This window comes from Pinus tabuliformis, chromosome X (genome assembly GCF_031772625.1).
Source record: "Pinus tabuliformis cultivar Carrire ecotype Pingquan chromosome X, CPIR1, whole genome shotgun sequence".
In the NCBI taxonomy this organism is placed as follows: Eukaryota; Viridiplantae; Streptophyta; class Pinopsida; order Pinales; family Pinaceae; genus Pinus; species Pinus tabuliformis.
In genome coordinates this window covers 64,944,813-64,960,335 of record NC_142308.1, presented here as the reverse complement: position 1 = coordinate 64,960,335, position 15,523 = coordinate 64,944,813, and positions in this window count along the sequence as shown.

The window sequence follows — 15,523 nt, the reverse complement described above, 5'->3', positions numbered from 1 at the left end:
TTGGTACTTGTAAAAAAAGATTAAGAATCATTTACCATGGATGGAGGAGGCTTTCCCCACCGAAATCCCTTGATTATTGGATCTGCTCCCTTGATTGGTGGATCTGCTCCCTTGATTAGTGGAACACATTCCTAGATTTTCTAAATCATTGGAGTTCCACAATTTGTGCCATAATTCCATAATATCTTGTTGACTTATTATTTATTATTGATCCTCCAGTAGTAGGGAACAAGTCCCTAAATTATCTCCTCCTCCAACTCTTCATAATCTTCCCAATATTCTCATAATATTCCATAAAAAAATAAATAATATTAGGCACAAATATTCAATTATTCATAAACCTTCCTAATGAATATATTAAAGTTAAAAATAAATCATCTAATGCAAAAAGAGAGGTTTAATGTGTTGAAGGATGGTCATGGGCCTTAATTTATGTTTTAAATTAGAGGCATGGGCCTTAATTTATGTCTAATTTAGAGGCCCATCAAAGTGAGAGAAGAGAACACTTTTTTGCCCATTAACTGTGCCCAAGACACACTTTTCTTCCCAAAAATTGTGTCAACACACTTTTCAGGTGAGTTTTTTCATTCTATCATTTTTTTTTTTTTTTAAATCAAAATTTTCAAGTTTTGCCAACTGTGTTGTGTGTATGCTGAGAAGGGTTCTTGTTATTTCCCGAGCCACCTCTAGGACTAGACCCACTTATTAGTTTCTCAATGAGGAAGGAAAAATCCCCCTAAGGTTTAGAGTATACATCCATCATTTAGGAAGATAATTGTTGAGTTGAGGAGTTTAGTGTGCAACATTTTCAACCACTAATTTTTAGGGTTTTGTCCACAATTTTACAACCCTTTTGGATAGATTATTTTATCATTCTACTATCTTTATATTTTAGTGTTTCCTTTCCCCCTTAGGATCCCCTTGTGCATCATGGTTTTCAAAGTTTCTTACTTATGCTTTTCCATCATTTTCACCCCTCATGTTTGTTGTTTTTCTGCAACATTTTCTGCAACCTTTTTCCTTTATATCCCTATCCATTTGACATTAGATCTTTTGGCCATTTTTATGTCTTTGGGTTGCTTGTTTGCCTTAAATTTTTTAGCTACTTGATAGCCTTCTTGGGTGGAGGATTGTGTTCTTGAAGTTGTTGTTTATTTTACTATCCATTTTCAACATTATTTACAATTTTTCAGCACTTTATTTTCAGCAGCACATGGCATCATCAAAGTGTTCTTAATAACTCATCCACTTGGCACATTATTTTCACACATGCACACCCTAAGAGAACGTGAGATTGGTTAACACTGCCAAGCCAAGACTTGAAACACTACACCTTAATAATTTAACTCACATAGATTAAGCCCACTTGGGAATTGGGGCCAAAACAATCTTTGTAGTTAGTCGTAGGATTAGTAGGATAGGCTTCCAATAACACCCATTGATCACTTACATTGAGACATAAAAATTTGACATATTAGGGAGCTTAAAATACTTCACCATCCCATGGTCCAAATCTATAGTGCATCAAAAACTCAATTTAGAGGGGGTTAGGCTAGATCACGTGCAAGTTGTTCTCCTCGGGGCTACCCAACCTATGGTAGGGAATTTTGTGCCATGGTTGATCACCAAGAACCTAAAGAATAGACCACCCCCATGGGATGAAGGTAACCTTAGTGGAAAATATTAGGAAAACACCCTATAAGATTGGTTGTGGGCAACCAGTTGGTCCTCTACCCCACCTTTCTATAGACAACTATGCTTATAGGGATCAGATTTTGTCAAGTAAGAAGTCTCTTAGAAGGCCATCTGAAACAATAGATCTAGGACTTGTTTCGGGATTTAGATCACCTTTAAGTAGAATTAGAGTAGCATATCATTATAGTTAGTTTTTACTTGCACCACAACACTAGTTTTTTCTTGTTGTTTCTTACTCTTCTCTCCTATCATCACCCTTTAATCTATTGAGTCATTGTCGTATTAACACCATTGTGCCTCCTAGGAGTTTATCGAGGAGACTTCATGGCCTTCGCCCTAAGTTTCCTTTCGGAAATATTACTCCTCCCCATTGAGTTATAGTTCAACCTCTTAGTCCTCCATTTAGTCCCCATACTGACTCTAGTTCTTTTGATTCTTCCAATTCTTCTTCTAATTCCACATCTTCCCAACATTGTACCGCCACCATGTCAGGTACCAATGCAGGAAATGGAAAGTCGGGTGGTAACAAAGGTAACCCCACAGGAGGAATCTCTACCAGTATGGCAACTAACCCTCCCTTTCTTCCTTATATGGTTGGTTTGAGCCTCCCTGATTTTAGCCAACTCATTAACGACCCTCTTCTCCATAACCCAACTTACGCTCCTATTCTTAGAAAGGTTCCTTCTGACATTCCAAATTTTGAAGGTAATCATGGATAGACCCCATAAATCATGTTCGCTCTTTTCATATGTGGTGTTCATCTAATTCCATTACCAAAGACTCCATTCATCTTTACCTCTTCCAACGCACCCTTACTGGAGCTATTGCCAAATGGTATGTGTAAAAACTACATGTCTCCCATTCCACCTTCCTGACTCTCGCTAAATATTTTCTTTCCTATTTCCAGCTGCCTCTCTAATATGGCATAAGTACTGAACTATTGACCTCTTTTCGTCAAAATTCTACTACCCACCTTTCTAGCCATGTTTGAGAATGGCGTAGAAGGAGGATCATGTGTAGAGCCCCTGAGCCTAAATACCATGTAAATATGGATTGGTTTCTAAGGATGCTTTTGGACCTATAGGTAAATATGTCTCCTCCCACTTCATTCAGACTTAGGAAGAATCTCTCCAAATACCCTTGAAATATGATCTGATATATTCTTAGTCAAGTTATGTTTATATTGTCCTCCATGATCTACCTCGACCTGGTGCTGCTAATGCATTGGGGGCATCTCATGTCACTGACGTTATTTTTAGATCCATTTCCCACCCTAAACCTCCACCATATGTTCCATCTCTTATGAGTTATGGTCAACCGTAGGGGGTACCAGTTCCTCTTACGCTATTCCCCTTCCGATCCTTCGTGTGTCAACTCTTACAATGGTACAAGCACATCATATGCATATCATCATCTGCAACATTCAATGCTAGGGCCAATTGTTGCTCAACCTAGTTATCAAAAATGTTGCCACGAATCCTTACTATCCTTGTGCACCGCTTAGCACTTTTGCCCCATCGACACCAACGCCTCAACCTCCCATGCCTCCTCCTCCTATGCCCCAACAATAACCACCTCCACAGAGTCAAGTGTATGCCCAACAAAGTACTAACAATCACCCTAACCCTAAGAGAAGGAACAGGGCGAAAGGTAACTAGAACCAGCAACCTCAAGTAAATCAAGGTCCACAGCCTAATTCCCCTAAAGGTGACCAGCCTAATCCTGCAACCCAGGGATAGGGCGGACAACTTGTTGTACTATTCAACAACCCCCCATTTATTGATTTAATAATTAATATTCTATTGATAAATGGGGGCCTTTTATAAAAAATTCTCCGAAAAAACTTAACACTGAAGCACTTCCTTTTTAATTTATTATAAATAAATTTATAAATAAACATAAGGTATCAAGCCAAATCCATTTTTGACTAGCTATTCTCCCTTTATCGCATATCGTCGGATCATGTTTGCCAAAGGTTAATTAACAATTGGGATTTGCGAATTAGGATAAGAGGGACCACCATAATAGACATATGGTATCATTAAAATTTTCATTAAAACTAAGGGTTAAAGTATTTCTTACAAAATAAAGTACCTATTGCAATCGCATAGCAGCATTCACAAAAGCACAAACAAGCAAAACCTTCAGAATACACGATTTGCAATATTGTGACATAACGATTCAAACACTTATCACATCGCAGTGCTTACACAATGGCCAAGTTTAGAAATATGATATGCCCCAGACCCGATGGAAGTATGCAATAATTATTATAACCTTGGTTAGGTCCGACGCATAATAAAAGGTCACATTATGTAATAAGTATTCATTCAAGAAAAATGTGCTCAAAACGATAAAAGCTATGCAGCGCACATCACATGTCACAAAATTCTAAATAACCTCGAAATAACGCATAACTGAAAGTGTGATGTTGCGATAATCTTTATTGCAATTGCATGATCAACATTTCGCACTTTAAACTCATCAACTTGAATTTTTTCTTACACATTTGCAATGCGATGGCTTAAATGAATAATAAAGGAAATAATTTAAGATCTTAGTGCATATTTAATGAGTTTTAATGGCATTTATGTTTAAAACAGTTCGACCTGATTTGATATCTTTCATCTGCATTTTTGAATAAAAGCTTCTTCCTTATCACCTTTTGGAATTAACTGTATCATTGCATTTTCACTGTCATTTTTTCTTTATGTTTATCTTGATAATCTCCATTTCTCAATTTTAGGGAACCTCCAAAGAAAACAATGTTTGAAAGGATGGTGAAGAAGGGAAAAGCTATTGAATCTAAGAAATTGTACATGATACCACTCTTCTCCGATACCACCTGCAGCAAAGATGGAGGAACCACATCATGGGAAGTTATGTATAACCTACTGGAAGAAGAGAAACCCAAGCCACCAGAAACAAAGGCGACAATTGATGCTGAAGAATCATCTGATGCTTCCTACTTTGAGGCAACATGTTCATTTTTACAAAGAATAGCTACAAGACCTAAGATATTACCATACACAAATATGGTAAAATGGGTGATTGATAATGTGAATATCTCAGACATAAATTTCAAAAATGCAAGTCATGAGATCATGGGGTCTTTCACACCAAACAACTTGAGTCATATGTACCATCTACCAGAGCCTTAAAATCTCTATGAAAATATTTCCTTGAGCATTTTGCCAAAGAGAATGAGGACCAATTGGACGTTACATAGACCTGGAGGTCACGCTCAGGAAAATTCAAACGGGAGAAATCTAGTATGTACCCAATTTGCACCCCTCTCTGCCCCACATAATTTCACAGCTGCGATGATGTGTAGATTATTTGGTAAATCTGATAGTACCAAATTTTCTATATAGTGGCTTCCATTAATTGATGCAGTAGTTAACGCAATGATTATGAATTGGATTTAGATTTTATCAGACAATTTAGCTATGGCTATTAGGGAATATAGGAAAAAGAGAAGTGTTTCCTCAAGAATTATTCCCCCTTTTTATATGAGTGCTTATGTAATGGACGCCATTTCTTTTTTTCTCAATTTCCAAACATGGGTTGGAAGTGGACTCTACAAAACCCTCTCCCCATCCATGTGTACCATAAAATCTTGTGGGAATCCCAATTCAAATCCCATTTTTAGAAAACCTTCCTGGGTATTATGTTGCCTATTTATAAAACCATTTTTGATAAAAATGGCCCCCAGGCTTTCCGTAGAAGCCAAGATAGACATATTTCCATTTGCATGATGGTTCGATGAAGAAACATTCACTTATGTCAGATTTTTTTGGAGCATTGCAACTCCACATGTCCTCCCATATTATGTTCCAGACAATCTATTGGCCAAAGAGATAGCTTACCAAACAGTAGGGGAGGGTTTAACCAAAGCCCTGAGGGAGAAAAAGAAAGCCATTTGGCTAGCCTTCCCATTAAAATGTGGCGCTTTCACACGACATGACTATCGGCACACAGTAAAAGAAGTAGAGAATATTATGTCTCTAAAATTGGCCACAATTCCAGGGTGACAGTATGACCCAAATCAAGTTGCTAAAGACTTTACCACTATGGTTAAATTCAAATAGTTTACTCATGAAGAGGATCCATTTGATGACCTCTTTCAAGGAGTTGAGACATTTGCACATTTCCTACATTTAGCATCATTACAGTTAAGTCTAGATGATATTAATGATTTTCATGTATATAGGAATAAAATATTGTTAAAGGTCCCATTGGACCTATTACAAATTGAACCAATAAGAGAACCTACTCCTAGCATGAGATTGTAGGGGATTTCAAAAGAAAATTCTAATGAGGAAACACAAGAGAAATCAACTCACAAGTCGGAACAATTAGAGCAACAATATTAGAATGGGGAAGGGAGTTCTAATAAATATTTTGAGAAAGATACAGAAGGAAATACTGAGGAAACGATCGAACAGGCCTTGGCCAAGAAACAGACAGAGGTCGGCTCCACTTTAGCTCAAACAGGGAAGATTCCAGTCATTGACCTAGACAAGGAATGGGAGAAATTCAATAAGAAGCTCCAAACATGCACAAATCTTGAGGAAACATCTGAATTTCAGACCCCCAAATAGACTCAGCACAAAGCAAATCCAGAGACAACAAAGCAAGGGGCTACAAGCACTCAAGATATTGAGGTTATTTCGGCTTTTCCCACTTTCGAAATTGTCTTGAAAATTGAATAGATAACTCCATTAGATATATTCTACAATCCTACTCATAAGGTTGTAGTTAAAATTCAAATAAATAAGATGAAATTAGACACCACGACTGTTGCAACTCTAGAGAATGAATCAATGGATGTTGTGTGGAAAGACACTCTTGTTGACCCATCAAAAAACCTTACGAAGTTGTCACAGTTTGCAGGAGCATATGCCACAATGACCATTAATAAAGAAATAGAAGTATGAATGCTGCTAAAAGAAAAAGAACAGAGAATTCTTCTACTTGAACAACAATTAAAACAAGAGAAAACCAATCAGCAAGCAGAACAACAAGTAGCTCAGCTTCAAAGGGAATTCAAGCAAATGAGGTTACAACACCAGGCAATCATATCAAAAAAGGACTCATAGATTCACCAAATGCAGGCCATGGTGGATAGATTTAATTATAACCCTCAAATAGATGAGTTCATCAAAGAAGCAATCAAGCTAAATTCCCTATTAATACAGCAAGAAGAGATGTTCTGCGAGAAAATCTCACAGATCAATCCTTACTGTGAGACAAGTGATAAATTGACAAACCAGGTGATTAATATGAGGTTTGAATATGAAGAAATCCATAAAAATATTTCTAAATTTATTACCTGGCAGGATTCTGATGAGGGAAGAAATGTTGATCTACCAAAAATAGGAGAATCCCACAAAGACATTCTATTTACAAATTGGGATACATAATTAAAGCAAGCAGAAAGGGAAACAACGACAACAGAAGGTGCAGCAAGCAATATAATTGAAGCCATTAATGAAAACATCCATAGTGCCAACCTTTTCAAATAATGCAAACCAAGATCTCTCACATATATCAAACAACTAGAACAACAATGGAAACAGACAGCTCAGACCAAGGAGGAAGCAATCAAATAGCTAACCAAACTGGATTGGGAGACATACTGGCAGTATTTGGTAAAACCACATAGCCAGTGGATGACTCTGCGATGCTTAACTATCTCTGAACAAAAAATTGTGCCAGCTCTGTCAGATGCCATATTTGCAGGACAGTTAAAATCCACAATCAGCCAACTGCCTCAGCTCAAACCAATGATCAACATTTGCAATCTCAAAGATCAAGTTAGCCGACTAAGATAGTTCAAGTTGAAAGAAGCTTGTCAATAGTTTAATTCTATTTTTAGTTTTATTTTTGCTTACTCTGAGGAAGGTTGTTTGAAACCTCCTCATATTTTTTTGTAATAATATATTTTTGAGGCATGTATTATAATATTTAAACCCCTCTCATGCATTTAGAGAGAGGTCCGAAATTTTATCAAAAACACTATTCAAAACGTTACACTTCTGTATTTTTTGGAAGGTTTTGATGAAACTATTGGAACATGATCTATTTTTTTTTAATATTGAGCATGCTCTACTAAAATTGCACTTATGTATTCTTAGAGTGTATTTGATTGGATGAAAGTGGATCAATATTGTTGAGCCCATGAGCAGGACCTTTCATATATGGTACTTTTATCGTATGATCGTGTTTTATTTATGCATTATAAATACTCTTTCTTTGATTGTCTTATGTATGAAAATATGAGTTATAGTTCTGCATTATTGCACTTTTGTATGATGTTTCGGCTCTAATTCTATCTTGAATACGTAAACAATTATTATATGTGATATAGTTTTCTCAATTGTTTTGTCTAACTATTTATAAAAAACAATTATCATGAATGATTTCATTTCTTTTGGCAGTTGAATGATATTTATTACCAATTTCTTTGAGACATCTTTGTAGATCGCATATCTTAGTTTATTCCTGAGTATATTTATAGTTAGATAATGTTGGATTAAAGATATATGCATGTGTTTATTATTTAAATTAGAATATACTTAGTTGAATAATTCTCCATTATATCTTATATCACCCCAACAACATTATCAAATCAATCCTCTCTGGGAAACTAGTCCCATTATTCCCAGTTGGAGCCACTATACCTAACGAAAAAGGAGTTTATTTTAAGGTTCAGACTAGGTGGTTATCCCCCATGTTGTCATAGAAAATTTCGAGGCTTCAACATTTTGGCGCTAGAAGGAGGGCCTGACTATGAATGGAAAGCAAATCTAAATCAGAAAGCCATTCTAAGAGTAAAACTCCCTCACCACCACCTCCGACTTCTCGGTCACATTCCAAATCCCCAAATCCTAAACGAGAAGTTGTGAAGAAATATTTACAATCCACTAGTGTTTCTCCAAGGAAATCAGATCAACCTTCTTCTGCAAAAACTCCTGAAGTTTAGTCTTTAATTCACAAGTTACAAGGGATTTCTCTGTCTCAAGAAGAATCTGAATTATCTCAAGCCAGTGTTTCTTCTCATTTTCCTTCCTCTCGAAGATTAACTAGATCACAGAGTGAAAATTTTGGAATTCCTCCATTTGAATTTCCTCTACCTCCTCCTCAAAGGAAATCCAAGATATCAGACTCTGAAACTCATAGTGAGATTCTTTCATTATCACTAGAAACACCCTCATTCATTTCATCATCTTCATCACAAACTCAATCATCCACCTCACTGTCTCAAATCGTGATTTACACTGGTACATGAGCACAATCCTCCTCTACCCAACCACCTTCAACCACTGGTACATCTTCTTCTACACAAATACCCATAATGGCTCAAACACTGTGGAAAAATCTAGGATTTGTTCAAATGGAAAGCCCATTGCATCCATTACCTGCTCATCCATTGAAATGGTTGCCAAAATTCAATCTCGATGATGGTCTTCCTATCAAAAAAACACATAAACAACTTCATGTTGTCCATAAATCTAATTGGAGTTGTATAAGAAGATGCAGTTGTATGATTATTCCCTTACACTTTTCAAGGATCAATAGGATCCTAGTACTTTTCATTACCATCTAGTTCTATTGATAGTTGGAATGCGTTTCAGGAACAGTTCCTAACCAAGTTTTACAGAATTCTATGGAAATGTGAAGTGTATTTAGAATAATGGATTCTAAACACTTCTTTATATGTACATAATATGGTTATGCATGATTTTAATGATGTGGTTTGCCATTTTTTGTTTTATGGATGCCTATCTAGATTAGGTTGTGGAGTTCCATTGTGTTCCAAGTTCTCAAATAAGGTATTGTGGAGTGTTGAATTCTTGAATACCTATTTGAGAACTTGGAACACAATGGCGCTCCACAACCTCGTCTAACTAGGGGGCATCATTCCCACCCGATCAGTCCCATCCATCATCGTAATGCTTGAGGGCATGATTGCATCCCTGCCCACATTATCACTTAATTACCATAAGTCTTGGCCTAGACCCCAACGATCTAGGTATGGTCAATTATCCTTTAATTCCTTGGATAGTTTGTCATACCAACCTCTCTGAAAAGTCATATACACATCACATATCATATATGCTTGATACCATATCTTCAAATATTCTACTCTATGTGATACTACGCTTACCACCCAATCCCCATGTTTGACTTGGTGGGCAGGGATGATCCTAGACCTTGTCTAGTAGTTCATTCCTGCATTCCTTTCTTACCTTAATTCTTCACCAGGAACTATCCTTCCAAGAAGAATTAGCGCCATTTTCATACAAGTAAGGCCACCTACCTGGAAGTCACAAATATGAATTCTGACGAATGTTTTTTCTGCTATGTGCTCGCTAAGGTTTACGACCTTCTCTCCTCCTTTCAAAATTCTCCAACAATTCAATGTGCAAATGAATTTGATTTGGGGGCAAGAAACCCTTTTATAGGAAAAAAAACTAGTTTTTTTGTCACCCATTGCCATCAAACCATAGCTCGATCGGACGAACCATCAACACTATCGAAAATTTCTCACCAAGATCTATAATGGGTCTCTCTCTATTTTTTGTAATTTGAAACTTCACCAGGAAGCCATATTTTTACATGAAGTCTCACTTTGTCGCCTCTCAAAATTGAATTTCTTAATATGAGGTGCCTGAAATATGATACCACTTTACCTTGGAACTTTTTGACTTGCATGTCGATTTTCATCATTATTAACCATTATTTACTCATGTTTTTATGGTCCCCTCTGGGCCTCCCCCATATGGCAGCATCATCATGAGTCATCCTTGTTTAGAGAATCCGAGATGATTCACACTTGCATCCATGACATCTGTTCAGAGTCACATTGAGTCTTGTTATAGTGTAACATCCATCTTTGCATCACATTCATCCCACCTTGCTCAAGTTTTTCCTCCAAATATATTGATCTGTCTTTGAAAATCCTCCATATGAGTAATTGACCATACCCTATGGAATTGAGTCAAACACTTCTAGGTCAACTATGCATATTATTCTCTGATAAGGGAATTCATTAGTCCACCTCTCATCTTGTGTCCTTCCATCATCATCCCTGGTTTCAGTCCATCAATCACATTGCTATGCTCCTCATGCCTTTGTTGAGGAATTATCATTGCCTCAACTCTGGATAACCATCTTTTGTCGACTTCAACACATTTATTCTAGGAGAGTAATTTAGAGGGTGGTGTACCTTGGTTCCATCTTCCATCATTTTTCAATGCCTTGAATAAATCAAAGGGAATCCTCATTTCCCTTTGAAATGTTTCTTTCTCGTGTGCTCGACTCCAACTCATTATCACATGATTGAGAATTGTACATTTGATGATCCAGTGATCCAGCAATTGTACCAACTTTTCTGAGGTGTGTGTGAGATGTTTTAGAACTCATGAGAGGGTGACCCTTTATGTACCCTCCCACATGCTCGAATGTCAAAAACTTATGATACAACCTCAGATGCAGTTCCATAGATTTGACTGGCTCAGTTCCTTCTGCTTGCAACGCCCACAACATGCATGTCTTATTCAGATGATCCATTCATATCTTCGAAGCCCTTTCCTACTCAATAGGGCTTCTTCGGTTGTGATCCCCCCTCACCATGTCAACTTGAGGGAAATTATGTCTCATGTACTCAGATCAACACATGTTATTGTATTCATTCTTGGCCTATGTTTTTCTAGGCACATTATGTATATGGGACTCATTGTGTCATTGTATCACTTTCTAGACCATTGATACCAACATATCATGTATCATGTAATTTTTTGCTCATAACCACATTTTTGGGTGCACCATTATTATTTTTACTCAGTTATCTCGGCGAGTATGGGTATGATCCCTTATCTCATTTGAGATCATGTACTCCAAAGAAAAAGGAGACTTATATCAGATTAGTAGGTCTCGGCCCCTCCATTATCAGTCCTTCCTTGTCTCGCTTCAAATCTCTCTCTCTCTCTCTCTATCTCTCTCTCTCTCTCTCTGACTCCCCTTCAGTGTCTCATGAAAGTGAAATCTACAATGTATTTCATTTATATGATTTTCTCCTAACACTCTTATGTTGGGGGTCAATCTATTATCACCAAAAAATGATCACCTAGCCATTTCTTCCTAGGTTGATCGAAATACACCATTTAGGATTAATTTTTCCATAGTAAATTCACTTTCACCATAGAAAATAATTTAGTAAACCACTTTTATTAAATTATTCTCATTAAAATTCAAAAACCCCATGAGAATAATTGAATAAATCATTATTTATTTATTTATTTTTGTCTATAAATAGTTATTAAATTATTATTTCTTAATTAATTTTGACTTAATCACCTTGGAATATTTAAATAAATCACTATTTATTTATTATTCCTTATTTATTCTATATTTTCCTTATGAGATCATTATTAAACCACTATCTAATAATTATTTCTTTCTTAATTCTCACAAAGTGATTAATAAATCATTTTTATTTAACCACTTTCTAAATAAAGATATTTGACCATTTTGAACATCTTTTCCCTCTCCAAAAAATATAATAAATTATTCCTAATGGTTAGGTTTTGATTTGGTCAATAATATTTTATTATTTTCCAATTCCTAATTTAGCTCAATATTTTGTTATAAATAAGAGGTTATTCCATTCATTCTTCACCATGCTCATTATCATCGTCACTATAATCATCTTATAGAATTTGAGCTCCCAGTTGAGTTTCATCTTGCTTTTGGGTTTTATGCATATTGAGAGAGAGAAATAGATCGGTGAAGCACAAGGGCATCAAAAGGATCCATCCCACGGAGGGGGATTTATAGACCCATGTTGTAAGTCTTTCTCACAGGGTGTTTTAATAAAATCATTCTCCATTTGAAATCTTCCATTGGGTACTACATTGTTTATTTCTTATTGTTATATTTTTTCAGTTGCATATGATCTTTTTGCTGTAGGGTTTTGTTATTTAGTCATTGCAAATTTGAAGTATAAACAACAATATTTTTTTGTTAGGGTTACTTGTCACTAGTGACTTAAGTGAAGCATTTTTGGTATACTTGCTAAGAATTTTCATACTAACAATTTTGATATTTTTGTGATGCATCTGAGAGATAATTTTATCTATGCTGGCGTTTTTCTTTTGGATGTCTTAGGGATATGCAAAACTAGAATGGAATCAAACCAACTTCCAATGAGCCAACATTGACTTCAAAAATGGCCTACACGTGATTCCTTATGTACAACTCTAAAGCTTGTGTGTCTGATCTCCAATGTGGTTTCATTCTACTTATATCATTTTTGTGATGTTGAATTAATTATGTGGCATTTACAACTTTCTTTCCACTATTTCAAACTTTAGAGCTAGCTAGGAGCGCTTTCTAGCTATAGTGAACACTCCAACGAATCTGCATATGAGAAATCATATGCTCACCTTCAAATTCTCTTGTCAATATCTACTTTACTTCCTACATTACCGAAAGTGTTAATCCTTAGAACATTCTATCCCTTACCCTATCTGTCTTGAGTTTTCAGGAAAACTTGAGAGGGATTTATGTTTGTCCAATCAAGCACAATTCCCTATAACAGGGTAAATTGGTCATTCAGTATGACACTAAAATAGCATGCCCAAATATCCCCATGGTAGGTCATAGGTAAGGTTCACAAGGAAATACTTTGATCCTTGTTCCATGCCATACATCACTAAATGTAGAAGAGAGGAGCTAGCTTACTATCCAGTTGAGGATGTTGAGTGTACATAGTATATCTATGTATAACCCACCCTATCTCATATTTCATTTTATACATTTTCATTTCATTTTTAGTAAAAATAATAATAAAATAATATTGTAGAGGTCATCATGAATGGATTTTCACATACAAATATAGATAGCTATTTGTGAGACAAATAATGATTGCATTGCATAACAATTTTCATTTCTCTTTGGTCTTAACTCAAAATTCGCCATAGAAACTCCTCCATCCTTTATTTATTTGTGCCATGGTTTGTTACTGATATAAAATGGGATAGTAGACATATTTTATTTACATTCACAAAAATCTATATCAAGTTATTTATTCAATGAAGAAATATGACACATATAAATACATCAACCATTGACTTCAGATAGAAAAACTATCTTCCACACTTAACAAATTGTTGAGAAAATATCTCTACTACACACTTAAATAGGAGTTAACTAGTTGGAGAAGATATCTTATGATCCAACTAGATCTAAAAGTCTCATAATTAATAGAAGAAAACTACTCATGTAGAGATAAAATCTACATCACAATAATCTATACTTGACAAACCACAGCTTTATGGTATGATGAAGAATCACACCTTAATCAATAAGACACTGAGTCAATAATTCCAACACCCTCATTTAATGAGTACTTGTCCCAATCTTTGTTGGGTAACATATTTATCCATTTCAAATACTTACAAGCTACAAACTCCATCAATTTGTTGCCTTATATTCATCTAAAAAGTATATCCTTCTCACTATAACCCAAGTGTCCTAATATCATTGGACATCCTTAGCACTTGTAATGTCTCATAACCTTTGTAAAGGTATGATTTTCAACTTCGAGATCTTGGATCACCTATGAACTATTACATAAAAATCTCCACATGAACCCCGATGACATATAATATCTCTTATCCTTGAGCATATTAGACTATCAAGCCTAAACCATCCATCTTAATTGAACATAAAAATTCCCCCTCTGACTTTGGAGATACAATTTCACTTTTCCATGACCTATTTCACCTCCAAATTTGGAGAATCTTCATTATTTACTTCATAAACAAATGATAATTCTAATACATTTGTAATAATTAACAAAATATTTTATACTGAAAAAAATTATAACTATTTTCTCGAAACAAAATTCCATCCACATTTTCTTTCACATCCAAGACCATATTTGGGAAGGATATTGAATTTCTCAAAACCCTTTGCAAGGAGTATTCCCATTCTTAGGTGTATTTCTTGGCCCATTCAAACCTCAACTTTGATGGTAACATCCTTTGTATTTGACGAGGGAAAGAAAATGGAGGTGCTCATCACGAGCACCAATGCCTTAAATAGAAATAACATTCCATACTTTAAATGACAAAGCAACGAGAATGATGTTATTTTTTATAGCATCAGAGGTGTTCTAGTCTCGAAACTTTGTGGAGAGGCTAAAACACAGGAGTCCTCCATAGCCGAGAAATTGTTTTTGGAAATTCCACCTAGAAGTGTCTCAATTAGATTATTATTCTATTTTTAATATTTCCTAAGACTACCCCGGATGCGGGTGTCATTAAGCGCATTTAAGTCAGGCTCTTGCATCGACACCTGGGACGAGGCCGCGAGGACAATTCGGCACGCTCAGGCGACGAAGGAAGGTTTTATAACAATTCTCCTGGCATGTGAGGAAAAGTTAATTCTGCTCATGAGGAACGGCGCATTCAAGCCAAGCGAGGCAGCTCAGGACCCGATGTGCTCAAGGAGGATGGCTCATCGCCCTCTGCCCGCGGTGATCAAGGAGAATTCGCTATTAAATGGGAAAGCCCAGGCCGCTCATGAACAGAGAAAGCCTTTCAGTGCTGGCAATTGGCAAGAGGAGGTTCTGTCGGGCCGAATTAGGGCGGTAGATCAGAGTTTCAAAGACCTTGGGTTAGTAGCCATGCCGCGCGGTAGAGGGGTGCCGCGACGAGGTGGAAGATCAGGAATTCGGATTGCAAATGCTGTGGAAGAGCCGCATCCAATTACTCCTATGGCTGCTGTGCGTCCCGCGTCCTCCAGTTCTGAGCAG